General features: G+C 48.1%; 1 pseudogene; it reads left to right on the top strand.

Moving 5' to 3' along the window:
* The window catches only part of LOC142311952 (uncharacterized), a 195,615-nt pseudogene that overhangs the window by 46,695 nt on the left and 122,356 nt on the right, over positions 1–26,564 (top strand).

The following is a 26,564-nucleotide window of genomic DNA, read 5'->3' as shown; positions in this document are numbered from 1 at the left end:
TTGTTGAACAGGCAACACTACTCCTAAATCCAGGACTGGTGTAGTCAGTCAAAGAGGTTGATTCCAAACTCTGGTCATCCAAGGACAAAGGTTCCTTTGTTAAAACAAAATTGTGTAGTACCACACATGCTTTCACTATTTCATCAACAGTTTCAATGTTTAAATTAATCGCTGTTAACACTCGCCATTTGCTGGTTAGTATCCCAAAGGAGCATTCCACCATTCTTCTGGCTCTGGATAATCGGTAATTATATATTTTTTGTGTTTGCGTCAATCCACGGCTTGCATATGGCTTTAATAGATGTTGGGAGAGTTGAAATGCTTCGTCGGCCACAAAAACAAAGGGCATTGGGGGCTCACATGTGCCAGGAAGAGGTCTTGCAGGAGGGAAATCAAAAGTATTCCCATAGATTCGCCGCCCCATTGGGGACATTTTAAAGACCTGAGAGTCATTTGATCTCCCATATGCGCCAATGTCCACTGAGATAAATTTGTAGTCCGCATCCGTTATTGCCATTAGGACAATTGAGAAATACTTTTTATAATTGTAGTATTCAGACCCCGAAGCTGCAGGTTTCACAATTCTTATATGTTTGCCGTCCACTGAGCCAAGGCAATTTGGAAACTGACAAATGTTGTAGTATTGTTCGGCAATTGCAAGCCATCTGTCCCTGGTGGGCTGGGGGATGAAATCCTCCTGGAGGCAATCCCACAAGGCTCGGCAAGTGTCTCTAATGATTCCCGAGATGGTGGAAATTCCTAGTCGAAACTGGTAGTGAAGGGACGAAAGTGACTCTCCAGTTGCAAGGAATCTGTAAAGGAAAGACAATATGTAAAAAAAAATAATAGCAAACACATTACAGTTAAAAGTCAATTTAGGTGTCCAGGATGCTGAGCTGAGTGGACGTGGGGAAGAGGAGCTCCTGTTGACCCTCAGCTAAATCAGCACTTATCATAAGCATAAACCTACTCACCGGCTCTCAGGATGGGACCACGGAGGATTAAACCATCGCAGCAGGCATCGGTGCCCCCCCCGCTGCACACCACGGCGCTGGATACTTTCTTGGGCCTGGAACAGGGTCCAGGGGAGGCCCGGACGCCATCTTTCCAGGAGCATGGAGGGGAAATGGAGGCACTGGCCCGGCCTGCTAAGCAGCAAGAGAAGGAGGAGTGGGTGAGCGGGGACACAGGGGAAAGTGGAGGAATATCTGCAGCAGTTCCAACAGGGAATGCCTTGGCTCAGCAGCCCTGCACTGCATCGGATCCTCAGGCACAGCAGCAGCAGGCCCAGGAGCACATAGTGGCTGTGGGAGATAAGGTGGAGGTCGTGGGGCAGCCCTCCCCACTGCCGGGAGAAGGGACTGCAGCTACAGCTGGTAATATCAGGGAACAGAGCAGCCTGCTTCCCCCCTCTGGGCCTCGGTGTGGAGATCAACTTCCCCAGCTTCCCCAGCACCAGACTAAAACTCCAGTGTCTATTACTGCAGGTGCTCACCTTAAAGGGCCAGACACCTTCTATAAGGACATGCATGATTTCATAAGTAAACTTCCTTCTAAAGAGGACTTTCAATGCCTCATACATGAGGTTAAAGCAACTTGCAGGTCAGAAATAGCTGAAGTGAGGAGAGATTTGCAGCAATTGTCTGGCAGAATTGAATCCCTGGAGGAAGAGCATGACATCACCAGATCCCATGTATCAGAATTACACAAACTGGCAACATCGCAACAAAAAATTATGGAGGATATGCAGTCTCACATAGAGGATCTCGACAACAGAGGACGCCGTTGCAATGTCCGTGTGAGGGGGGTCCCAGAGTCAGATGGGCCCGAGGACACAAACTCCATACTACAATCCATCTTTAATGAAGTGTTGGACGCTCCCCCTTCTAACATCATCAAGCTGGACAGGGCACACAGGGCTTTACAGCCGAAGAATTTATCCACCCAACCCCGGGACATCATTTGTTGCATCCACGACTTCTCCACCAAAGAACTGATCATGGCTAAGGCTAGAATGAGGCGCACGGCATCTGTGTTCAATGGCAAGGAAATCCAGCTTTTCCCGGATCTTTCTCACATCACACTCCAGAAAAGGCGGCACCTCAAACCCCTCCTCACGAGCCTGAAGGAGCACCAGGTTCCATACCGCTGGGGTTACCCGTTTGCACTGACAGCGCGCAGAGGGGGTAAATCGGCGACCCTTCGCACTCCAGCAGATACCACTCTGTTCTGTGAAGCACTGGACATTCCAGCGGTCTGTATCCCAGATTGGGACTTGCAAAGGTTGGAAGGTCCGCCCCCTCCCGTGTGGTCCAAGGTGAGGGGTGGAGGGCGTGGGGCTTTGGGGGGGAGAGGAGGTAGGGGCCGCGGGTCGCTCCCCTCCCCGGCTCGCCATTGAGGACACTCCTTAACCTGGTTGGTGCCTATTTCTTATACCCTCTGAGTTCCAGTGGCTGAGCATGCTTTGTGATACCGTGACTCTCTCTACAGCAAGCCTCTGACTGTCCATTGTGTCATCTGCGGCCCTCTGGGTCTGTTGAGCTGCATAAGGGGGGGGGGGGGGCTGTAGCCACAATGATGCCGTGGGTGGTAGGGGGGTTGGCGGGAGCCCGGTCCCCTTACTTGGAGTTAGTGGTTGAGGTTTTTTTTTTGTTTTTTTTTTCTTTCTCCCTTGTTTCCTTTAGGCACGGGCCCGTGCCCACTGGACTGACCCCCGTGGGAGGGCTACTGGGGAGTGAGGTGGGTGGCTCTCTCAGCCCAGACGGGTTGGGGAACCTCCCTCTAGGTCTCTACCTTCCGGGTTTACCCCCCGGGAATCTATGCCTAAGGTTTATGCATTTTGGTTAATGTTCTTAATTCATGTTCATTTCTATGTTTGTCCTTGTCTTCCCCCCTCCCCGATGTTTTTTCCTTATGTGTCCTTTCAGGTACCACCCCTTCTAGAGTCCCTGGGAGCTGCGGCCCTTTGTCGTATGGACCGTCTCCTCTGGCCGGCTTCACAGGGGAAGTCATGCCCCCGACGGTATAGGTGTGCCATTAGCTTTTTCTTACTTCTAAGTTTTAGATATGACCCGCATTATCTCTCTTAACGTAAAAGGTCTGAATTCACCCCGTAAGAGGAAATTGCTGCTACAGGAACTGAAAACATCAGGTGCAGACATAGCCTTTATCCAAGAAACACATTTTGTGGAATCAAACACTTTCAAATTTGCGTCCCACCGCTTTCCCATCCATTACTCGGCTTACTCGGGCTCCAAGAGGGGGGGAGTTGCTATTTTAATATCCTCCAGTTGTCCTCTACAAATTACGGGTTCTCACTGCGATCCAGAGGGTAGATATGTGATTCTGGAGGGCCAACTGGGGGGATCCCCGCACATACTGGCCAACATTTATGCACCTAATGAAGGGCAGATACGCTTTCTTAAGAAAATACTCGATCTGATAGGCGGACTGGCACCGGCCTCTACGGTGTTGGGGGGAGACTTTAACATCCCCTTTTCGGAGGTGGCCGACAGACTCTCTGTGGGTGGACACCCTCCATCGGGTGCTTCGAAAAATTTGTCCCGGGACTTTCGTAGGCTCATTAGATCAGGCGCTTTATACGACGCTTGGAGGGTGGACCACCCGGGAGAGAAGGCCTTTTCCTTCTACTCGCATCCGCATCAGACGCACACCAGAATAGACTATTTTTTCATTGACTCACAGCTGCTGGGGCGTCTTGAGCGGGTGGAGATGGGATCCATTACGTGGTCAGACCATTCCCCACTCACAATGGACTTCAAGAAAGATGGTCCTCGACCTAGGCCTCAGCATTGGCGCCTTAATGAATCTCTGATCAAAAATCCCGACACTAGGGCCTTTTTAAATAAGCAACTGGTCGAATTCTTTCAGTTGAACACGGGCACGGTCACGTCGCCGGCAACACTCTGGGAAGCTCACAAGGCAGTGATGAGGGGACTATGCATTAGAGAGGGCGCCAGGGCTAAAAAGAATGCCACAAGTCAGCGGGACTCTATAACGGCCCATCTTAAGCTACAGGAGGGGAGACTGGCGGCTGCCCCATCACTGACTATTCTTAGGAGAGTCATCAGCCTTAGGGAAAAGTTGAGAGAATTGGCAGAGCAGAAAAATTGCTAACCTTTTCCAAACAAAGATACTATGAAAGGAGTAATAAGGCTCATACCTTACTCGCCAGGCAGCTTAAGGAGCGCGCTACATCCTCATGCCCTCAGGCTCTGCGCGACGAAAAGGGCATTATCCACTATCACCCCGCTTCAATAGCTGACATTTTTTTCAATTACTACAGCAAGCTTTATAACCTTCCGATTCCCCCGGGCATGGCTTCGCGCGGGGCCGGGGCACTTGGGGACTATTTTTCGGCCCTTGAGCTCCCTTCACTGCCTTGCGGAGCAGCCGCGGCTTTGAATGAAGAGATTGCTACAGAGGAACTGGAGCAAGTTCTGGAAGCCCTGCCTGGCGGGAAGTCACCGGGCCCGGACGGCTTTACTTATTTTTATTACAAGGTGTTTGCGGCGGAGCTCCTCCCACACATGGCCGCCTTGTTTAACTCTTTCCTTCAGGGTGACCCTATCCCTCCATCCATGCTACACTCCCATTTAATCCTCCTGCCCAAGCCACCCAGGGACCCATTGGACTGTGCTAATTATAGACCAATAGCCCTTTTGAACTCCGATTTGAAGATGTTCACCAAGCTCTTGGCGGCCAGGCTTAATCGATGGTTGCCCCAACTCGTGTATAAAGACCAGGTGGGTTTTGTCCCTTGCCGTCAGGGGGGTGACAACACCAGGAAGGTCATAGACCTGGTGGATGTGGCAAATCGGACGAAGCAACAGGCGTTGGTGTTGAGTCTAGATGCAGAGAAGGCTTTTGACCGCCTTGCGTGGCCTTTTCTCTTCAAGACACTGGAGGTCTTTGGGATCTCGGGTGGCTTTATGCGGGCCTTGAAGTCCCTGTATAGCGCTCCTACGGCCTCTATCAAACTCCCCCTCCACATCTCTAAGCCTTTTCTCATCTCCAATGGCACCAGGCAGGGGTGCCCCCTGTACCCCTCCTTTTTGTGCTATGCATAGAGCCCCTCGCGGCCTCGGTCAGGAGCAACCCAGACATCTCGGGGGTCCTGGTCAGGAATAAACCGTTTAAAATCTCGCTTTTTGCCGACGATGTGCTCATTACACTTACTAACATCCATGTGTCCCTTCCAATTTTAATGTGCACCTTGGGTAGGTACGGGAGCCTTTCGGGGTATAAGATCAACTCTAGCAAAACGGAGGCAATGCCCTTGAATCTCGACCCGGTGGCCCTGGATTACCTGCGTTTGAATTTTAAGTTTCGTTGGAAGACAGATGCGGTCAAGTACCTGGGGGTTAACCTCACATCTACTTATGATTCCCTCTATAACCTTAACTTCCCCCCCCTTTTCCGAGAGCTGAGAAATCTTTTGAGCAAGTGGTTGCCCCTCCCTCTTTCGTGGTTGGGGCGCATTGCGGCGGTTAAAATGAGCTTGCTCCCAAAATTATTATATTTCTTTGAAACCCTCCCAGTTAAGGTACCAATAAAGGAGCTGAAGTCCCTTCAGGCGGCTATCCTTAGATTTATTTGGTGTAACAAACGTCATAGGGTGGCCAGGGAGGTGTTGATGGCTCGGAGAAACAGGGGGGGGCTTTCTGTCCCGGACATCCTAAAATACTATTGGGCGGCCCATCTTAGGAGGATCCCCTGTTGGGTGTCCCTTTGGGCATACAACAGGTGGACTGAGATTGAAAAACTTTGGCTGGCGCCTATACATCTAAACACGCTCCTGTGGCCCCCGGCCCGGTGTGATTCGCCCCCCCCCCCCTCTTCTTGGACCGATGCAGTTCACTAGGGACCTCTGGGCATTTTGCATTAGAAGATTTCCTTTGGCATCCCCCTGCTCCCCTCTGGTGTCCTTCATATACCAACCCTTGCTCCCAAGCAGTCTGGAGTCGGACATGGTGCACCCCTGGCTCAAGGCAGGTCTATTCAGATTTGCAGACATTATAGATGGAAGTACAATGCAGATCCATTCCTTTGAGTACCTTAGAGATAAATTCTCTCTCTCTAATCGAGAGTTTTTCCAATATCTGCAGATCAGAGACTTGGCTGGCTCCTTGTTTGGCAGGGCAGGGGCCTCGATTCCCACAGATTTTGAGAAAATTTGCAGAAGGGGCACTGATACTAAGGGACTAATTTCGGAAATTTACATTTTGCTTTCTGAGTCACGGGAGGGGCCCGAGGGGTCTTTTCCATACATGCGGAAATGGGAGTCTCTATTGGGAAGGCGGATACTTCCTCAGGAATGGGCAGCAATCTGGGGAAACGCCGCCAAGACGTCAATATGCACACTATATAAGGAAAATATCTATAAAATTTTGCTATTTTGGTACCACACTCCAGATTTCCTTCATGGCATAGACCCCTCCATACCGGCTTGTTGCTGGAGATGCGGGGGAGGCAGGGGCACCATTCTGCACATATTCTGGTCCTGTCCAGGGATAGTCCCCTTCTGGGAGCGGGTTAGAGGGTTGATCCATAAAGTACTATATATAGAGGTTGATCTTGATCCCCTGATCTATGTTCTGGGTCTTGGGAATGGGGGATTGGGAAAAACGGCCTCTAAGCTTTTGTCCCACATCCTTACGGCGGCCAGATGCTTAATTGCAAAGAATTGGAGGCAGCCAGGGACACCCTCACTCCAGAGCCTCAAGTATAGATTACTGGACGTTAGACGCATGGAACATCTCACGGCACTATTGCATGACACAGTTGACCGTTTCCAGGCCGTGTGGGCACCATGGGACTACTTTGCGGGACAGGAGGATCTGTGAGACTGAGGCCTATGGGTCCTATGGAAGGAGCATGAACTCTTGAAACCCTTCCCTCTTCCCTCCTATTTCTCCTCTCCCCTCCTAACCCTCCTCACCTGTCCTGTCATTGTTTGTCTAGGTTCGATAAGAATTCTGAATTTTATGTTTTATTTTATGTATGAAAAACGTAAATTGAAAATCTCAATAAAAATTCAAAGTTTAAAAAAAAAAAAAAAAAAAAAGTCAATTTAACAGGAGGATACAATTAAAAAAAAAAACTTACCTAAGCGTAACCAGCAAACGCTCCTCGGGTGTTATAGAGTAACGGCAGAAGGTGTCCGTTTTACGTATGTTGTCCGCAACAAGGCCAAGGAGGACGTCAAAATTATTCACTGCCATCCGGACATAGCTTGTGAATTTTTCATGGTTTCCACGGAGCTCCAGGTATAGGGTTGAAAACACCCCACGTGTCAGTCTCTGTGCAGTCAGGGGATGGATCCAAAAGCGTCGATGTCGCTGACGCCTCAGTCGCTGTCGCTCCTTTTCTCTGACGATGATACCCAAGCGATTTGCCTCAAATGTAAAATCTGCAGTGATCTTTGTGATCTTTTCAAGAATAACATCCATGCTTTCTGCTTGTCTCTGTCTTCATTCTGTCATATATGCTTCAAAATACTGTATATATACCGTATTTTTCCAATAGCCAATCAGAATACGGAACGCGTTAATTGTTTGTTTAGTGTTTAAAAAACGGATCCGTAAAAAAACGTACACAACGGATGCAAAACGGATGCAAAACGGACCCACTGGATCCGTTTTTAATCGGATCCGTTGGGACGGATCCGGAATAAAACGGACCCGGTGGGTCCGGTTTGCACGAAAAAAACGGAAACGTTGGATACGGAAAAAAAAAGGACTGTACCTGAATACAGAAAACTGATGTGTGAAAGTAGCCTAACATAGTCAAGCTGACTTTCATTAAAATGAATAAGTTGTAGATTACACCAGACTTGCCATACCTTTTGGCTGAGTAGACAACTAGACCACCTGCAAACAGACATTGGCACACTCTATTAGCCATGCTAGTGTTTTAGAGACTCCAAAAATACAGTAACCCCTAAATACAGTGTGTCCACCCATATCCTGTCCACCGCCATTAACTTGAGAACGGTGGCAGCTATAGGCATAGAAGTGGTGTCTAGGTATACTAAAGTATCCTTGCGCTACGCAATTAAACCACCTATAGCGCCACCTGGTGGAAAACAACGGAGTTAGCATTTTTATCTCGAAAACGGAACGAGATAGAGAAAAAAAGTGAATTTAAAAATTCTAGGGCATCATCAATTCAATACGAATTGACACCTTGCATACAGAAATGCTATGATATGAAACCCACGACCCCCCCAAAACTTTGAATGCTGGTCACGCATATGGCGCTCATTTAACTTTGATGCTCAAAGTGGCCACCGTCAGCTGCAATGCACATCTGGACTCTGGACAGCATACTGTATCTTGCTGCACGTTGAGCAATATGGTAGGTGACACGTTTGCACAAGCATCTGTAATACGTCGTCGTTGGTAATGCAATGTTGGTGGAGGAGTCTTATACACCTGTTGTTTGATGTGACCTCACAGAAAGAAGTCCAATGGGGTCAGGTCAGGCGAGCGTGGAGGCCACTCCATGCAGCCACTATACTGTCAAGCTGCCACCAGGGGGAGCCGGAGCTCTGCAGCAGAAGACACTACACAGAGCAACAACAACCAGGAAGTAGATACACAGTGTGTACTCGTACACTGCCTCACAGCACAGCTGGGGAGCAGAGCTGTGAAGCGTGCGAGGAATGGTCAGGCAGGCTGACAATCCACCACCGATGGAACAAATTTAAGCAAGGAGGTATGAAACACGTTAGGAATACGAAAGGTCTGGGGCAGTTGCAACCGAAAGGCTACCGGGTTGACCACCTCGATGATCTCATACTGTCCTACAAATATAGGACCGAACGTAGCAGACGAAACCCTAAGCCTAATATTCCAAGTGGACAGCCATACTTTGTCCCCCACTTGAAAGGAAGGCCCCGGAGAATGCCGTTTGTCTGCTTGGTGTTTCTGGGACCGCTGAGCCGTCTCGTTGCACCGTCGTACCTCCTTCCACACCTCCCCCAGATGTTGAACGACGGAGTTGGCCCCTGGACACCCCGAATCCACTCTGGAGAAGGACCCGAAGTGAGGGTGAAACCCATAATTACAGAAGAAGGGAGATGTTCTGGTAGACTGGTGGACTCTGCTATTAAATGCAAACTCCACAAGGGGCAAAAACATACACCAATCCTCCTGCTGAGCAGAAACCAAGCACCGCAGGATTTGTTCAAGGGTCTGATTCATCCTTTCCGTCTGCCCATTGGACTCAGGATGATAAGCGGACGAGAAGGACAACTCAATCCCCAACCTCCTACACAAGGCCCTCCAAAACCGAGAAATTGTACCCCCCTGTCAGACACAATATTCAGGGGCAACCCATGTAATCGACCCACCTGGTCGATAAAGTGGTTGGCAAGGGTTGCTGCATTAGGTAGACCCAAGAGGGGAACGAAATGTGCCTGTTTACTAAAACGATCCACCACCACCCAGATCACAGTCATGCCATTAGAGACAGGAAGGTCCGTAATGAAATCCATGGACAAGTGAGTCCATGGCCTTTCAAGAACAGGCAATGGAACCAGTTCCCCGGCCGGCCGGTTACGACATACCTTAGCATGGGCACATATAGCACAGGCAGAAACAAACCGAGCCACATCCAAGTGAAGAGATGGCCACCAAAACAGTTGAGCAACAGCCCTGCGAGTGGCTGTAATGCCTGGGTGGCCACTAAGTATGGAATCATGGAACTCTTGTAATACCCGTAACCGAAGGTGCAAAGAGACAAACAATTTAGTGTCTGGAGCGGAAGATGGTGCTAAGGACTGGGCTTTCCGAACCTCAGCCTCCAACTCGGATGACAAGGCAGCAACCACCACCCCTCGCGGAAGAATGGAGGAAGAAGGCTCTGGAGGGGACACCAGGTCCAAACTACAAGATAGGACATCCACCCGCACGTTTTTGGACCCAGGCCGAAAAGTAATGGAATCGAGAAAAAAAGTGCCCACCTCGCCTGTCGAGGCGTTAATCTCTTGGCCGACTCGATATACGCAAGATTTTTATGATCAGTAATGACGGTAATACGATGAATAGCACCCTCCAAAAAATGCCTCCATTCTTCAAATGCCAACTTTACTGCCAATAATTCTCGGTTACCCACATCATAATTCCGCTCAGCCGGAGTGAATTTCTTGGAAAAGAATGCACAAGGTCGCAGATTAGTCAGAGTAGCAGGACCCTGAGAGAGAACTGCTCCGACCCCCACCTCCAAGGCGTCCACCTCCACAATAAATGGCGCCTTGAGGTCGGGCTGTACCAGGATCGGGGCGGACATGAACCGATCCTTCAATTCAAGGAAGGCCTGGACAGCTGATTGCGACCAGTTCTGCAAAACCGCCCCTTTCCAAGTAAGGTCGGTCAAGGGCTTGGCAACCTGGGAAAAACCCTTAATAAACCTCCAATAATAATTGGCGAAGCCCAAAAAGCGTTGTAACGCCTGGATATCCCTGGGTTGCACCCAATCAATGATAGCCTGCACTTTCCCCGGGTCCATCTTAAACCCATCATGAGAAAGGAGTAACCAAAGAAAGGCTATTTCCTGAATGGAGAAAACACATTTTTTCAAGCTTGGCAAATAATCGATTATCACGTAACCTCTGTAATACAGAACGGACACATGTAATATGCGTCTCCTTATTGCCAGAATAAATCAAAATGTCATTGAGATAGATGACCACGACACGACCAGTAAAATCAGAGAAGACATCGTTGCTGAAATTTTGAAACATCGCAGGAGCATTGATAAACCGAAAGGCATCACCAAATTCTCGAATAACCCCTCTGACGTAAGAAAGGCAGATTTCCACTCATCCCCTTCTCTGATACGGATAAGATTATAGGCCCACCTGAGATCTACAGGGGAAGGACGGATATGCCCTTTACGTATACTATCGGCAATGTAAGATTTCATCGCAGCCCTTTCTGGACCCGAGAGGTGATATAAACAGGCCTTGGGCAATTTGGAGTTGGGAAGCAAATCGATGGCACAGTCATATGGGCGATGAGGTGGCAAAACCTCGGACTCTATTTCCGAGAATACATCACCGTAGTCCATCAGGTATTCCGGAAGACCCTCAGGACGTACGGAGAACACAGATACGGATTTTAAACACTTTTTATGACAGGCAGGACTCCATTTGATTATGGTACGACATTCCCAATCAATAACGGGATTATGCAACATTAATCATGGATACCCCAACACTAAGTCAGCAGGGAGGTTGTCCATTACAAAACAAGAAATCATTTCAGAATGCAGAGACCCGATCACCAGAGTAAACCTTTCTGTAGCAAACCGAATGCAGTTTTGAGACAACGGTGTCTTATCAATTGCCAGGAGTTGGATAGGTGCATCTAACCTCACTGTCCCTAACTATAATCTTTGGACAAATCTAGAGTCAATGACGTTCATAGCGGACCCACAATCAACAAAGGCAGTAGCAGACCAGACCAACTCCTTGACCCGGAGGGCAACGTTTAGAAGAATCTTATTGGAGGAGAGGAAAGGTACCTGATAGTCTGGGCAACCTCTTCGGCCGTTACCCAGACTTAGAAGTTTCCCGACGACTGTTTAGCGGAGGGGCAAGCTGGGCAGTCCTTCCTCCAGTGTCCATGGTGTCCACAATAGAAACACAGCTTGAGATCCCGGCGTCTTCTCCTTTTCTTCTCGTCCGGACTGACGGCTCCAACTTCCATGTGCTCCGTAGCCGGCAAAGGAGGTGTCCTAGGCAGAGTAGGAGGAATCTCACGCATGGTACCCCTTCTTTCCCGTAATCTACGGTCCATGCGAACTGCCTCCGTCATTGCTTCGTCCAAGGTACTGGGCGGAGGGTGCAGAGCCAAGGCCAAGGCGTCTTTCAGTGAGTCTGAAAGACCTTTGCTGAACTGGCACCTGAGTGCAGAATCATTCCACCGTACTTCAGTGGACAACTGCCGAAACTCAGAACAATATTGCTCAGCAGTGTGATTCCCCTGAGTGAGACACATAATCCTGTCCTCAGCCACCCATACGCAGTCTGGTTCATCGTATATCACCCCGAGGGAGTCAAAGAAGAGGTCAACCGAATGTCGTTCCGGAGCCGAAGGGGGGTAGGGAAAACACCCAGGCCTGGGGACCCCCTCTAAGTAACGACATAATGAACCCCAGAGTGAAAAGAGTGAAAAGAAGTCGGCAACTCTCTCTAAACATCTGGAATAGGTTTTTCTCCCCAGAGACTTTATCGGGGAGCATCACCGTGGGTTCGGGAGTGTTGAGTTGGACATCAGTGGGACAATGATGACCCACTTCTTGTAACGTAGATACCCCTGAGGTGGCCCTCGCGGAGGCGGAGACCTCACTCTGCAGCATATTATGTGAAGCTACCAGGGTGCGATGCTCTGCAGCCAAATATTGTACCAACTGAGTGAGGTTGGCTAGTTGCTCACACAAAGTACTAAGTGGGTCCATTACAGTATCCCTCAAAATGCATAGAAGGATCCCACTACCAAGGTAACTGGCATTTAATTCCTAAGGGGAAACTAATGCCTATTTGGGGCCGGTTATACTGTCGAGTTGCCACCAGGGGGAGCTGGAGCTCTGCAGCAGAAGACACTACACAGAGCAACAAGAACCAGATACATAGTGTGTGCTTGTACACTACCTCACAGCACAGCTGGGGAGCAGAGCTGCGGGGCGTGCGAGGAATGGTCAGGCAGGCTGGGTCAAACATAGTACGGGCAGAAGGAGGACCGGAGGAAAGAGCAGAAGCGGAGTTGAGGTCAGGCCGAGGTCAGTACCAGAGGAAGCAACCGAGTGGGGAGGTGGGAGAGGGGATAGAGGAATGGGGGAACGACTAGGGGACAGAACACAGACAGGGCATGGGGGCACAGGCACAAACGGATCAGGATAACACTTACAGGACCAGCAATCACAGGCAAAGCAGCGATAAGCTTATAGCCGGCACTGGTTCACTGGAGATGTCAGTTTTTAAAGCATCCAAGCTCCGGAAGTGAGGCTCGGGAGAAGAGCCATGTGGACGGGGATGCGGAACCGTGACACATATCCAATGACTTGTAGGAAGGTCTCCATGAGGTATCGCTTCACGTCCGCAGCCTTGTGAGTTTTACACGTTCTAACCATAGCATTTCTATATGCAAGGTGTCAATTTATATTGAATTGATGATGCCCTACAACTTTGTAATTCACTTTTTTCTCTATCTCGTTCTGTTTTCGAGATAAAAATGCTAACTCCGTTGTTTTCCACCAGGTGGCGCTATAGGTGGTTTCATTGCGTAGCGCATGGCTACTTTACTATACTTAGACACTACTTCTATGCCTATAGCTACCGCCGTTCTCAAGTTAATGGCGGTGGACAGGATATGGGTGGGCACACTGTATATCACAATAAAATCTCAATAAATAAATGTTTTGCTGCCTCCCCCTCCTTCTCTTCCACAATTCTACTTGTTACCAGTGTGCAGCCAGGTCTGTGGCCTTAATTTCTTTGCCAAAGCTACCTCTCACCACTTCTCACCAGGGTCTGTGGCCTTAACTTTTTTTTAACAAATAACTGTCGCAACTTCTCATCAGTGTCTGTGGCCTTAATTTTTGGGAAAAACTACCTCTCACTATTTCTTACCAGGGTCTGTGTCCTTATTTTTTTGGAAAAAAAAAATCTCTCGCCATGGACTGTGGCCTTAGTTTTTAACAAAATTCTACTTGTCACTAGTCTACAGCTGGGTCTGTGACTATAGTTTTTTTTAAAAAAAAAGAAAAAGTCACTGCGCATCAGGTATTGTGGGTTTATTCTGAAACAAACCTGTAACTGCGCTGCAGTACGCACAGTATTGTGGATCGCTGAAAACCATCTGTGCAAGAGTGTTGGATCTCAGGCAATCTTGGTTGGCTGTGAGGGTCAACCTGCTAAAGAGGCTGTTTAGGGGCCTTTTTAAAAATAAGTTTTCTGGAGGAGGGAATCTGTAAATTTTAAACTGCAATACACTTCAAACTGATGATAGCTTGTTGTTCCCTCTGGTCAGTGTGGCTAACGTGAGCAAATCCTTGCAGCAGTGACTGCCAAGTTGCCCTGACTGTTACCCAGTCATGATTACTGGGGGGCCATCTTACTAAATGCCCTCTACTTTCAGGCTTCCATGGTTACTTCAATCAATGAATCGTGGCCGAGTCCCCTCTTGATCAAGGCCACAGTACCACCAAACCCAAAAATTGAAACTGAGTCTTATTCCATTATTCAAAGCTGTTGTATTCAGACATAGCAGCCTGCTTTAAACAATAATTTTTTCAAAACAAATGCTTCAGATGCCTGGGATAGACACTGAGCAATATGGGTGAGCAGCTTCTAAAAAACCCCAAAACAGAGTGGGTAAGCCGCTTCAAATGTATATGTCTGGGACTGCCAGTAGCAAGTCTAGCTGGCGCACCTCCAGCAGAATTTCCTAATCAAACTATGAGCTTTTTAAATGCAGCCACTAGACTGCCACCGCTGGAGCAGAAAATTAGCTCCTATGTGGGAACTGTTAAAATAGGCATTCTGAGAATCAGTGCCCTGCTGAAAGCACAGAGTAGGTACCTGAGGAGCTTGGGTATCTTTCGTCAACTTATGGGTTTTGAGCACTGTGCTGGATGGGGTTACATGACCCATCTCTGTTTTAACTGGGTGCTGTGTGGTGGATCATGGGTAATGATAGCTGTGGGTGTTAACCGGGTTAAAAAAAGTTGTTTAAGGGCCTTTTTTTACAATTCGGTAATCTGTGGGGGAACTTTGTCAATCTTGGCTGTGTGGGTGAACTGGGAATAAAGACTATATAGGGTACATTATTTGTTAAACTTGTTGCGGATAAACTATGACAATGTTTTATATCTGACTTTGAACAATCATTTTTTTTTCTCAAAATATATTCTTTTGGGTTCCCAGGATAGACACTGAGCAGTATAGGTGAGCCGCTTCAAGTCTAAATGGCTGGGAATGGCAGTCGCAAGTAGAGATAAGCGAACCTGAGGATCGGTTTTCGAGCCGATCAACAACTTAAAAAATACAGAGTTCGGATGCTTTAGGTGCGAACTCCACTCGCGTGAGTAACTCTGTACTTGGGTACTTAGTGCTCAGCCCTGTGCGAACCACTTGCAGTGTTTAAACAGCTCACACTGGGGGTAACAACAGTGTGATCAGATGTAGTACGCCACAAAAAGAAATTGCCTGCCCACCCTCCCCCGGAAGTGATCTGGTTATGGTTGGCAGTATGTGGGCAAAGGCTCAAACTGCCAATCAGTGTTTTCGAACTGGGCTTGGGTCAACTTTGCACCAGTGGCAGGTCGGTTCGTTTGGTGCTAGCGATCCGAACCTCCAAAGGTTCGCTCATCTATAGTCGAAAGACTAGCTAGTGGACCGCCAGATCAGTCACGAATCCAACTACAAGCTTTTTAACTGCCACAGCTATACTGTATACAACATAAGCTGATAATTAGGCTATGTAGGGGGAACTTGGAAAACAGAATCTCGGGGCCTTATTAAAAAAATGTTGTTCTGTGATGGTACCCTTCTAATCTTGGATGTGATTGTGAAATGTGGAAACAGAGTCAGCATGGTGTAATGTAATATGGGCTGTGCCTTAGGCGGAAACCGTTTTGGCGCTTGTCCTAACACCACCGAGGATTGATGCACATTTCTCTGTCCATGTTTCCTACTACTACTACTCCGCTTCATCCATCTCCTTCTCATGCAGTCAGTGTAAGGCCGGCTTTGCACACTACGACATCGCAGGTGCGATGTCGGTGGGGTCAAATCGAAAGTGACGCACATCCGGCATCACTTGCGATGTCGTAGTGTGTAAAACCTTTTTGATACGATGAACGAGCGCAAAAACGTCGTTATCGTATCATCGGTGCAGTCTCCGACATTTCCATAATGCCGGTGCAGCGACAGGTACGATGTTGTTCCTCGTTCCTGCGGCTGCACACATCGCCACAGGAACGAGGAACATCTCCTACCTGCGTCCCGGCTGCTATGAGAAGGAAGGAGGTGGGCGGGATGTTTACATCCTGCTTATCTCCGCCCCTCCGCTGCTATTGGCCGCCTGCCATGTGACGTCGCTGTGACGCCGCACGACCCGACCCCTTAGGAAGGAGGCGGGTCGCTGGCCAGAGCGACGTCGCAGGACAGGTGAGTGCATATGAAGCTGCCGTAGCGATAATGTTCGCTACGCCAGCTATCACAAGATATCGCACGTACGACGGGGGCGGGCACTATCGCACTCGACATCGCAGCATCGGCTTGCGATGTCGTAATGTGCAAAGCCCGCCTAACACCTACATGACCAACCTCAGCTCAGCACAGCCAGGGGGAAACAACAGCAGGCTGTTCTGAGACTCACCTGGAGCTGTATATGGACTCTGTATGGACCTTTTTTTAAAATAGTTGCTCTGTGGGGCAACTTAGCCTGTCTTGACTGTGTGGGTGAACTGGGAATACAGACTTACATAGGGGAAATTTGTTAAACTTGTTGCTCTGTCGGGGATGTCTGGCAATCTTGACTGTGGGTGAACTGGGAATACAGGCTCTGTAAGGGTGCTTTCACACTTGCGTTCAGCGCAGTCCGTCACTATGGAGAATAGCGCAGTCCGTTAACGCACTGTGCTATTCTCCATAGACTTGTATGGACGACGCACTGTAACGCAAGTGTCAGCGTTGCATCCGCTGGATGACGCAGCGTCGTTATTTTGACGCTGCGTCGGGCGGAAGGAACGCAGCATGTAACGTTTTTTTGAGCGGCGGAAACCTTTTTTTTCACTGCGCATGCACTTTTTTTTAAATCACAGAAACTTTATATTGTTTCTCAGTGGCCGAACGTTCAGCTGAGCGCCTGGCCGCTGGCATGTGAGAGCGCTCAGCTGATCGCCTGGCTGCCGGCATGTGAGAGCGCTCAGCTGAGCGCCCGGCCGCCGGCATGTGAGAGCGCTCAGCTGGCCCGGCCGCCGGCATGTGAGGGCGCCAGCTGATCGCCCGGCCGCCGGCATGTGAGGGCGCTCAGCTGAGCGCCCAGCCGCCGGCATGTGAGAGCGCTCAGCTGAGCGCCCGGCCGCCGGCATGTGAGAGCGCCCGGCCGCCGGCATGTGAGGGCGATCAGTTGAGCGCCCGGCCGCCGGCATGTGAGAGCGCTCAGCTGAGCGCCCGGCCGCCGGCATGTGAGCGCTCAGCTGAGCGCCCGGCCGCCGGCATGTGAGAGCGCTCAGCTGAGCGCCCGACCGCCGGCATGTGAGAGCGCTCAGCTGAGCGCCCGGCCGCCGGCATGTGAGAGCGCTCAGCTGAGTGCCCGGCCGCCGGGTGATCAGTTGATCGTTCACAATAGTCTGCTGCCGGTAAAACTGTAAAGAAGAAATAAAAAAAAAAAGCTTTCTGTTGTTTTGTACGATCCGTAGCATCCGTTGTGCCATTATATGCAACGCATCCGTTGCATCCGTCACACAACGCAATGCAACGGATGCCGTTCAACGCAAGTGTGAAACTAGCCTTAGGGCCTTGTTAAATTGTTGGTCTGTGGAGAATCACTGAAAATCATCTCTGTGGGGTCACTGTTAATATTTTTAGTTTCTTCATTTACTTGCTATGTAACCATAATTGCTATGGTGACAGAAGCCCTATTGGCATGCTCGTACCCCCATTTAGGTTCCTTTTTACAGCCCCAAATTTGGGCTCCCCATTGACTTGTATGGGGTTCGTTGTTTTGGGTCAAGTTTGCTTGCCAAACCGGATTTTTTTTTGTCAGTGCTGGTTCGGCAAACCCAAATATCCACGGGATCTGTCATCACTACTCTTGATTGAGTTGTTAAATAACACATCAATGGGAAATATTTTCTATAGTTTGTACATGTCCCCTGTAAACAATAAAGTGCTGAAGAATATGTTGGCGATATAGAAATAAGATTATTATTCATTATATTATGTTTCATTATATTATGTACACACCATTCTGCAGATGTCGTACGCACACGGCTCCACTACATACACATCGTACACACACAGCTCTGCTACATACACATCGTCACAAATGGCTCTGCTCCGTACATGTCATACACACCTCTCCACTCCATACACACACAGGTCGGCACCGTACACATCATACACACATGGCTCTGCTACATCCACACTGTAAACCCCTCCTGACCCCACATATAAACTTCACCTCATCCAGCACAGCAGAGTCCTGCACACACTGAGGAGCTGATCATGTGACCCCTGACTCCTCCCCTCCATGTGACATCATCACAGGTCCTGTAAGCACAGAACAGCCATATTAACCTCGAAGGAGCCCATACATTCTAGGCTCAACTGCTGCTCTGCAGGTGGAGGTATGTGGAGATTCCTCATTACGTTTCCCCTCAGTCGTTCTCCTCTCATTGTATTATTACATGGATCTTTCTGATGTTACATCGTCATCTTCTCCCCATTCAGGTCCCTACAATATCGGATCCTCTCAGATCTTCTATAGAAGAGAATTCTCCTGATTGACCCATCAAGGATGGATAGGGACAGGGACAAGATGGCGGAGAGGATATTACACCTCACCCTAGAGATCCTCTTCCGGCTTACTGGAGAGGTGAGAGATTCTGATGACGTCACATTACATCATTCTTATCTATGGGAATAACAGATGGACAGAACTGTAGAGGTGAGGACTCTGGAAATGTCTGTAGTGAGATTTATTAATGTGTCTCTCCATATCCAGGATTACACAGTAGTGAAGAAGACCTCTAGTGAGCGCTGTCAGGACCCTGTGTCTGAGGGACGGGGAAGACCCCTGAGCCCAATCACGAGGCCTCCACCTCACCCCCCGATACATGAGGACATCAATGACCAGAAGATCCTAGAACTCACCTACAAGATGATTGAGCTGCTGACTGGAGAGGTGACACTGCTGGGAATGCTGGGACATTATACAGTAACGCTATGAAGGGATCGGGGGATGACGGTATCATTGTATGTGTCAGGTTCCTATAAGGTGTCAGGATGTCACCATCTATTTCTCCATGGAGGAGTGGGAGTATTTAGAAGGACACAAAGATCTGTACACGGACGTCATGGTGGCAGATCCCCAGCCCCTCACATCACCAGGTAATAGACAGGACTAAATACACATGGCCTATAATTATCTGTATGTAAAGAATGAATTCAGTCCCTGTATGTGTTTCCTCCAGTTCTATCCAGTGAGAGGACAACACCAGAGAGATGTCCCCGTCCTCTTCTTCCACAGGACTGTAAAGAAGAAGATCTCGATGTTCCTCAGGATGATCAGGTAGATGGAGAGAAGATGTCATGAGATCTCCCTATGATGTGTAGACGGCTGTGAATGCCTTGTGCTCAGTATTTATAATTTACCAGTATTATACACTGAACAGCCAATTTATTACAGACATGTGCTTTTTCTTGATTGGAGCTTCAATGTATGGAGTGAGGCGTGTGACCCCTGAGTGCAGTATAAAATCAAGTGATCAATTCAGCCGAAATCCACATTAAAATTGGAATATTGAATTATCTCAGTGATTTAAAATAAGGTCATCGGTACTACATTACCCAGGATCATTACTTTGAAAACCACCAACCATGTGAGGATTTTCCTTGCAATGGTATCATGGCTATACTGAGGATGTTGTGATGAAGAAAAAACATCCATCATCATTAACGTTTCAGGCTGGTGGAGGTGGATTAATAATGTGGGAATGTTTTTTGGCACAATCTGGGTACTTCTATCATTTGTGGATGAATGTTTGGACACTAAGGCGGGCTTTGCACGTTGCGACATCGCAAGCTGATGCTGCGATGTCGCACGCGATAGTCCCCGCCCCCGTCGCAGGTACGATATCTTGTGATAGCTGGCGTAGCGAAAATTATCGCTATGCCAGCTTCACATGCACTCACCTGGCCGGCGACCCGCCTCCTTCCTAAGGGGGCGGGTCATGCGGCGTCATAGCGACGTCACACGGCAGGCGGTCAATAGCGGCGGAGGGGCGGAGATAAGCAGGATGTAAACATCCCGCCCACCTCCTTCCTTCCATATAGCCGCCAGCGGCAGGTAAGGAGATGTTCCTCGCTCCTGCAGCTTCACACACAGCGATGTATGCTGCCGCAGGAACGAGGAACAACATCGTACCTGTCGCGGAAGCGTAATTATGAAAAAGTCGGAGCCTGCACCGATGATACGATAACGACGCTTTTGCGCTCGTTAATCGTATCATCTAGGATTTACACACAATGATGTCGAAAGTGACGCCGGATGTGCGTCACTTTCGATTTGACCCCACCGATATCGCACGTGCGATATTGCAACGTGCAAAGCCGCCCTAAGGCTTACATATATATTGTAGCCAACCAAGTTCATCTCTCCATGGCAGCTGTGTATCGTATGATAGAGAGTTGAATAGTCAGGAAGATGGGGCAGCATGAGGCATAGACAGTGTTAGATCATAGTTAGTGATGGGCAGACTTGGACTGTAAAAGTCCGGATCCGGGCGGTTTCAAACATACTCGAGTGCCAGACTCAAGCCCGGGATTCTGGGTGTTGATCCAGATCCGACAACTCTGGGTATAAAAAAAAAATAAATGAAAAATAAAGAAAATAAGAATGAATCAAGCACTTCATACTTGCTGAGGCTTCTGCATGGCTGTGTGCTGCACCTGCGGCCTCTCTCCTGGGCCACTCATTATTGCTCATCTGCTTTCCCCGCCCGCAGGCCAACCTAGCGTCTGTCATTGGTTGCAGTCAGACGAGCCCCCAGCCTGTGTGACAGCGTCTGCCTGCAACCAATCACAGGCCCTGTCTGCGGGCCTATATCGTACTGTAAAAATAAATAAAACATTTGGCGCAGGGTCCCCCATATTATAATATTTAGCACAGGTAAAGTATACAGCTACAGACTGCAGCCCTAAGCTGTGCAGTTATCTTGGCTGTGTATCAAAATAGGAAGAACTGCATGCGACATTTTTCCTTTTTATTTTTTTAATTAATTAAATTTAAAAAAAACAGCACACAATTCCCCCCCCCCCCCAATTTTGATACCTAGCCACGATAAAGCCCGGGCTGGTATTCTCAGGCTGGGGAGACCCATAGTTATTGGGAGCCCTCCCAGCCTAAAAATAGCAGCCTGCAACCGCCCCAAAATTGTTGCATCTGATGTAGCTTTTCTGCTCTGACTCAAAGGTCAGCTTATGGGATAGGCATGTTCAATATCGAGCGCTTGGAGAAAAGATCTGCATTCTTGTGAGCATGATCAGTTTCCATTTATTAGCCAGTGCACAGATAATTTTTACAGTCCAATGTGATATAGTATAAATGCTCCTAGTGGAAATTTACCAGTTGATCATATGACCTTTAAGTCTAAGGGCGGCTTTGCACGTTGCAACATCGCACGTGCGATGTCGGTGGGGTCAAATCGAAAGTGACGCACATCGACATCGTTGTGTGTAAATTCTAGATGATACGATAAACGAGCGCAAAAGCGTCGTTATCATATCATCGTTGCAAGCTCCGACTTTTCCATAATTTTGCTGCAGCGATGGTACGATGCTGTTCCTCGTTCCTGCGGCAGCACACATCTCTGTGTGTTACGCCGCAGGAGCGAGGAACTTCACCTTACCTGCTGCCGGCGGCTCTACGGAAGGAAGGAGGTGGGCGGGATGTTTACATCCTTTTCATCTCCGCCCCTCCACCGCTATTGGCCGCCTGTCGTGTGACGTCGCTATGACGCTGCACGACCCGCCCCCTTAGGAAGGAGGCGGGTCGCCGGCCAGAGCGACGGTCGCAGGGCAGGTGAGTGCATGTGAAGCTGACGTAGCGATTATTTTCGCTACGCCAGCTATCACAAGATATCGTACCTGTGACGGGGGCGGGGACTATCGCGTGCGACATCGCAGCATGGGCTTGCGATGTCGCAACGTGCAAAGCCCGCCTAAGAAATACAGAAATATAGAGTCTTGCATATAATATAAGAAAATATTCTAGACAATAATAAGACCTTGAATTTTTATTTCAAATCTGTTTTATTATTATTAAGTTTATAAATCAAGCATACATCTTGAACATTTATAAAGATTATAATACATAAACAGTGATCTCTCAGTTTCGGAATGACAAAAATAACATCACATTGTAGATTTCATTGGAACTCTATAAGCTATCCTTATGCTAACACTCCATGACAATCCATACACTAGAAATCAGAGTTCCAGCTAAACATGTCTTCCTGATAATTGACAAGACCACTCTCAGCATAAAACAATCCCCTTTTAAGTTATTGAATAAAAATTTAAGAAAAAGTAGAAAACTAGAAAAAAAAAAAAAAAAGAACAGATATAAGCTTAGAAAAGAAGGAATCAAATAGAGTGAAGAAAGTAGGGTAAAGAGGGGGTGGGGGAAAAAAGTGTGTGGGGAGAGGGGAAGACAAGGTATGCCACCATTTCTCATCCCAAATAACCTGCCAGACTCACCGTGAACTCAGGAGACTCCATGAACGTAATCCACGGTCCCCACACTGTGATAAATTTTTCCGTGAGCCCATTAAGTTCAGCTGTGAGTTCCTCCATTCTCTGGAGGTTTGCCATCTCCTCTACCCAGTCAGCTAACGTGGGGCATCTAGTCTGTTTCCAGTATCTGGGAATAATTATACGGGCTGCCGCTAAACAAAATCGCAGCAGGTCCCTCTTTTGTGACTTGAATGAACCTGGGAGGATAGAGAGGAGGGCCACCTGGGGAGATCTCTCCACCTCACCCCCACTCATCTTTTTATACAGAGAAAACACTGAGTCCCAGAATGGTTGCAATTTAGCACAGCTCCACCATATATGTAACATAGACCCTTTTTCTGTACCACATCTCCAGCACATGTCGGACACTGAGGGAAAGATAGCATGCAATTTGGTCGGGTATTGGTACCACCTTGTGAGAATTTTATAGTTTTTCTCTTGGGCGGCACAAGCCAGAGAAAGTTTGTGGGTCCACAGAAACGCCCTGCTCCATCTGTCCTCCGAAATGTCCTCTCCCAGTTCCTCTCCCCATCTATAGACAAATTTGGGTTTGTCCGACATGTCTCTCTGGTTCAGCATTTTATAAATAAGAGAGATGACATGCCCAGGTGACGAACCCTGCAAGAACAATTTCTCAAATGGAGTAGGGGGGGTCCTCAACTTCCTCTCCCTGTCCTGGTTGGATAGAAACGATTTCAGCTGCATATATTCTATCCAGGAAACCTCTCTCCCTGTGGCCCGTAGAGATGCATAAGGGGGCAGGGTATTTCCCTGGAGCACATGAAAAAAACGAGTTTCCTCCACCCGAGTATATCCCAGAAATTTATTGGAATGAAGCCCCGGAGGGAACTCCTGGTTGCCAAAGAGGGGGGTAAGTGGACCCCTCCCCTGTGAGAGAGAACCCCTCTTAACCTCACCGTCCCACGTCCCCATCACTGTCCAAATAAACTCCATTCCCTTCTCTATCTGTGACCTACTCTCCTTTCCCATCCATGAGAGGAAGTGCAAAGGGACTCCCAATCCGTCCTGTTCGATCGCGACCCATTGTTTCGAGTTCCTATGGAAGTGCCAATCCATTATCCTCGTTAGAATAGTTGCCCTGTAGTATAACTGGAAATTTGGGAGCCCTGCCCCTCCATTATTTTTGTGTCTGGTAAGAGTTTTTATGCTTGTCCGAGGTCTCCTATTCCCCCAAACGAACCTTGACAAAGCCGTCCGAATTTTGAAAAAGTAACTCCCCGGCAGCTGAATAGGTACCGTTTGGAACAAGAAAAGAAACCTAGGAAGAACATCCATTTTAATAGCGTTGATACGCCCAAACCACGATAGTCTTTTTTTGTCGTACTTCTTTAAATCCCTAATTGTCCTCTCTAACAGGGGTAGAAAATTATGATGCATAATTTTTGTTGGATCCCGAGGTACAACTACCCCCAGATATTTTATAGCTGACGGTTGCCACTTAAAGGGAAAATTTTGGGTTGTACGGGCTAGATCTTCCGCCGACAGGGTCACATTCATAGCCTCTGATTTAGAGAAGTTCACTTTAAAATTACTTAAGTTACCAAACTCCTCGAACTCTTTGAGCAAAGACGGGAAGGATATGTGTGGCTGGGAAATAAACATGAGAAGGTCGTCAGCAAATAAAGCTAACTTGCGATTCCCTCCCCCGGCCTCTATCCCATGGATACTAGCATTATTTCTTATGGCGACCGCTAGATGCTCCATGACAATGACGTAGAGCAGAGGTGACAATGGACATCCTTGCCTTGTTCCATTGTGGACCTGAAACGATGACGACAGAAACCCATTCGTCCTAACTTTTGCTGAGGGTCTCGAATAAAGGGACGCAATCCTATCTAAAAATTTTTTGCCCAAACCCACCTGCTTTAGAGCGGCCATCATGAAATTCCAACTGACCCGGTCAAAGGCCTTCTCCGCATCCACTGAGAGTAAACACATGGGAAGAGAATGAGCCCTCGACCGGGTCATCAGGAGGAACAGTTTGTTGGTATTGTCACGCGCCTCCCGACCTTGTACGAACCCCACTTGATCTGTGTGTATTATCCCGGGCAAGGAAGGAGCAAGTCTGTTGGCTAAGGCTTTGGAAAAAAGTTTTAGGTCTAGATTGATCAGTGAAATGGGTCTGTAATTTGTAACTAACATGTGATCCTTCCCCGGTTTGGGGATAACACATATATGGGCTTCGAGAGATTGCGCCACCCATTGGGAATTTTCTGAGATGGAATTAAATACTTTAGTCAAGAACGGGGATAGCTGAGTTTGGAATATTTTATAAAATTTAGGGGTGAACCCATCTGGACCCGGACTTTTGCCTGAGGGAGATTCTTTAATGATAGATGCCACTTCTGCTTCTGTAAAGTCCTTCTCTAAATTTTCAACCTCAGCACTGGGTATAACCGGTAGGGCCGTTCTGGATACGTAGTCGTTTATTTTATTTTCTAATGCGTCATGTGGCATGTCTCCAAATTTGCCCTTTATGTTATATAGGTCTCTATAATACTTTTGGAACTGTTCCGCGATGAGAGTTGGGTTCTGAGTCGAAGAGCCGTCTGCTTGTTTAATCATGGGAATGTGGCTGGGGTCTCCCCTAGGGTGTAGAATCCTAGCTAGTGGTCTACCACATTTATCTGCATACTCATAGAGGAATCTTTTTATTCTAGTCCTATGTCGCTCATACTGTCGGTCGAGAATCGATTTAAGCTCCTCTCTATTTTTGACTAGCTCCGCCAGTGTCAAAGGTGATAATGTCTTCTTATGGGCCCTTTCCAGATCTGAAATATTCTGAAGTAGGGACAAAATGGTTTGGGCTCTCTCTCTCTTAAGCCTAGCCCCATGTTTGATCAAAACCCCTCTCAACACACATTTAAGTGCCTCCCACTGCACGGGAAGGGCTGTGGGGTCTTCTGAGTGTATTTCTAAAAATTCATCAATCGTGTTCTGTAGATCCTTCATGCACCCCTGATCCCCAAGCAGACTATCGTTCAGCCGCCAAGACCACGGCCTCCCTGCCCCATCTGGGATAGTAAGGCTCAGGAATATAGGAGCGTGGTCAGACCAGGATATACTGCCTATAGAGGCCTGTATCTGCCAAGTCAGAGCCTTTTGGCTCACAAGAAACAGGTCTATGCGGCTGTACGAGGAGTGAGCCGGGGAGAAGTATGTGTAGTCACGCTCCACTGGGTGTAACGTTCTCCACACATCTACCAATCGAAGCTCTTGTATTGAGCGTTTAACTTTTGTTAGCTTTCTGAGAGAGAGAAAATTGTGTCCCGAAGTTGTATCTACCTTAGGGTCCAAAGTGAAGTTTAAATCGCCACCCACGATCACGGTCCCTTCTGCAAATTCATCCAATGATGACAGGAGAGAGGAGCAGGACGTCGCCGGATCTCTGTTTGGTAAATACCAATTGACAATGGTAAAGATAGATGAATTAACATTAATTTTCAGAAAAATGAATCTTCCCTCAGTGTCCACTCTCGTGTCCAGAACCGTGTGCACCAGGGCTTTATGGATGCCTATAGACACCCCTTTTGATTTTGACTCTGGGTTGGTGCTATGGACCCATTTGGTGTAATATCTGTCTTTAAAGTTAGGGAGGTGACCAGTTTTGAAATGTGTTTCCTGAATCAATAATATATGGACTCGTTTCTTATGCATGTCAAAGAATACCTGAGACCGTTTTTGCGGGACATTGAGGCCTCTCACATTCAATGAGCCAAAGGTAATCTGCGTCATTCTGAGGAGGAGGAACGGTGAGGAACCGGGAAGATGGGGATGGGAAGAGAGGTGTGGGTGGAGAGAATAGAGAAAGTTAGGAGAGGGGGAGAGAAAAAAAAAAAAAAGGAGGAGGGGGGTAGAAGGATTAAGTATATGAAGGAAACTACAAACAAAGAGAGAGTACCGTAGGCAAAAAGGTCAAAGCACCTCTTGCCTGTAGGGTCGTAACGTGACCCTTATACTTGGTCAAATAGACTAGAGGTAAATGCAGAAA

This window comes from Anomaloglossus baeobatrachus, chromosome 5 (genome assembly GCF_048569485.1).
Source record: "Anomaloglossus baeobatrachus isolate aAnoBae1 chromosome 5, aAnoBae1.hap1, whole genome shotgun sequence".
In the NCBI taxonomy this organism is placed as follows: Eukaryota; Metazoa; Chordata; class Amphibia; order Anura; family Aromobatidae; genus Anomaloglossus; species Anomaloglossus baeobatrachus.
Note: the sequence above shows the minus strand (reverse complement) of the source record. Positions and strands in the feature narration are given on the sequence as shown.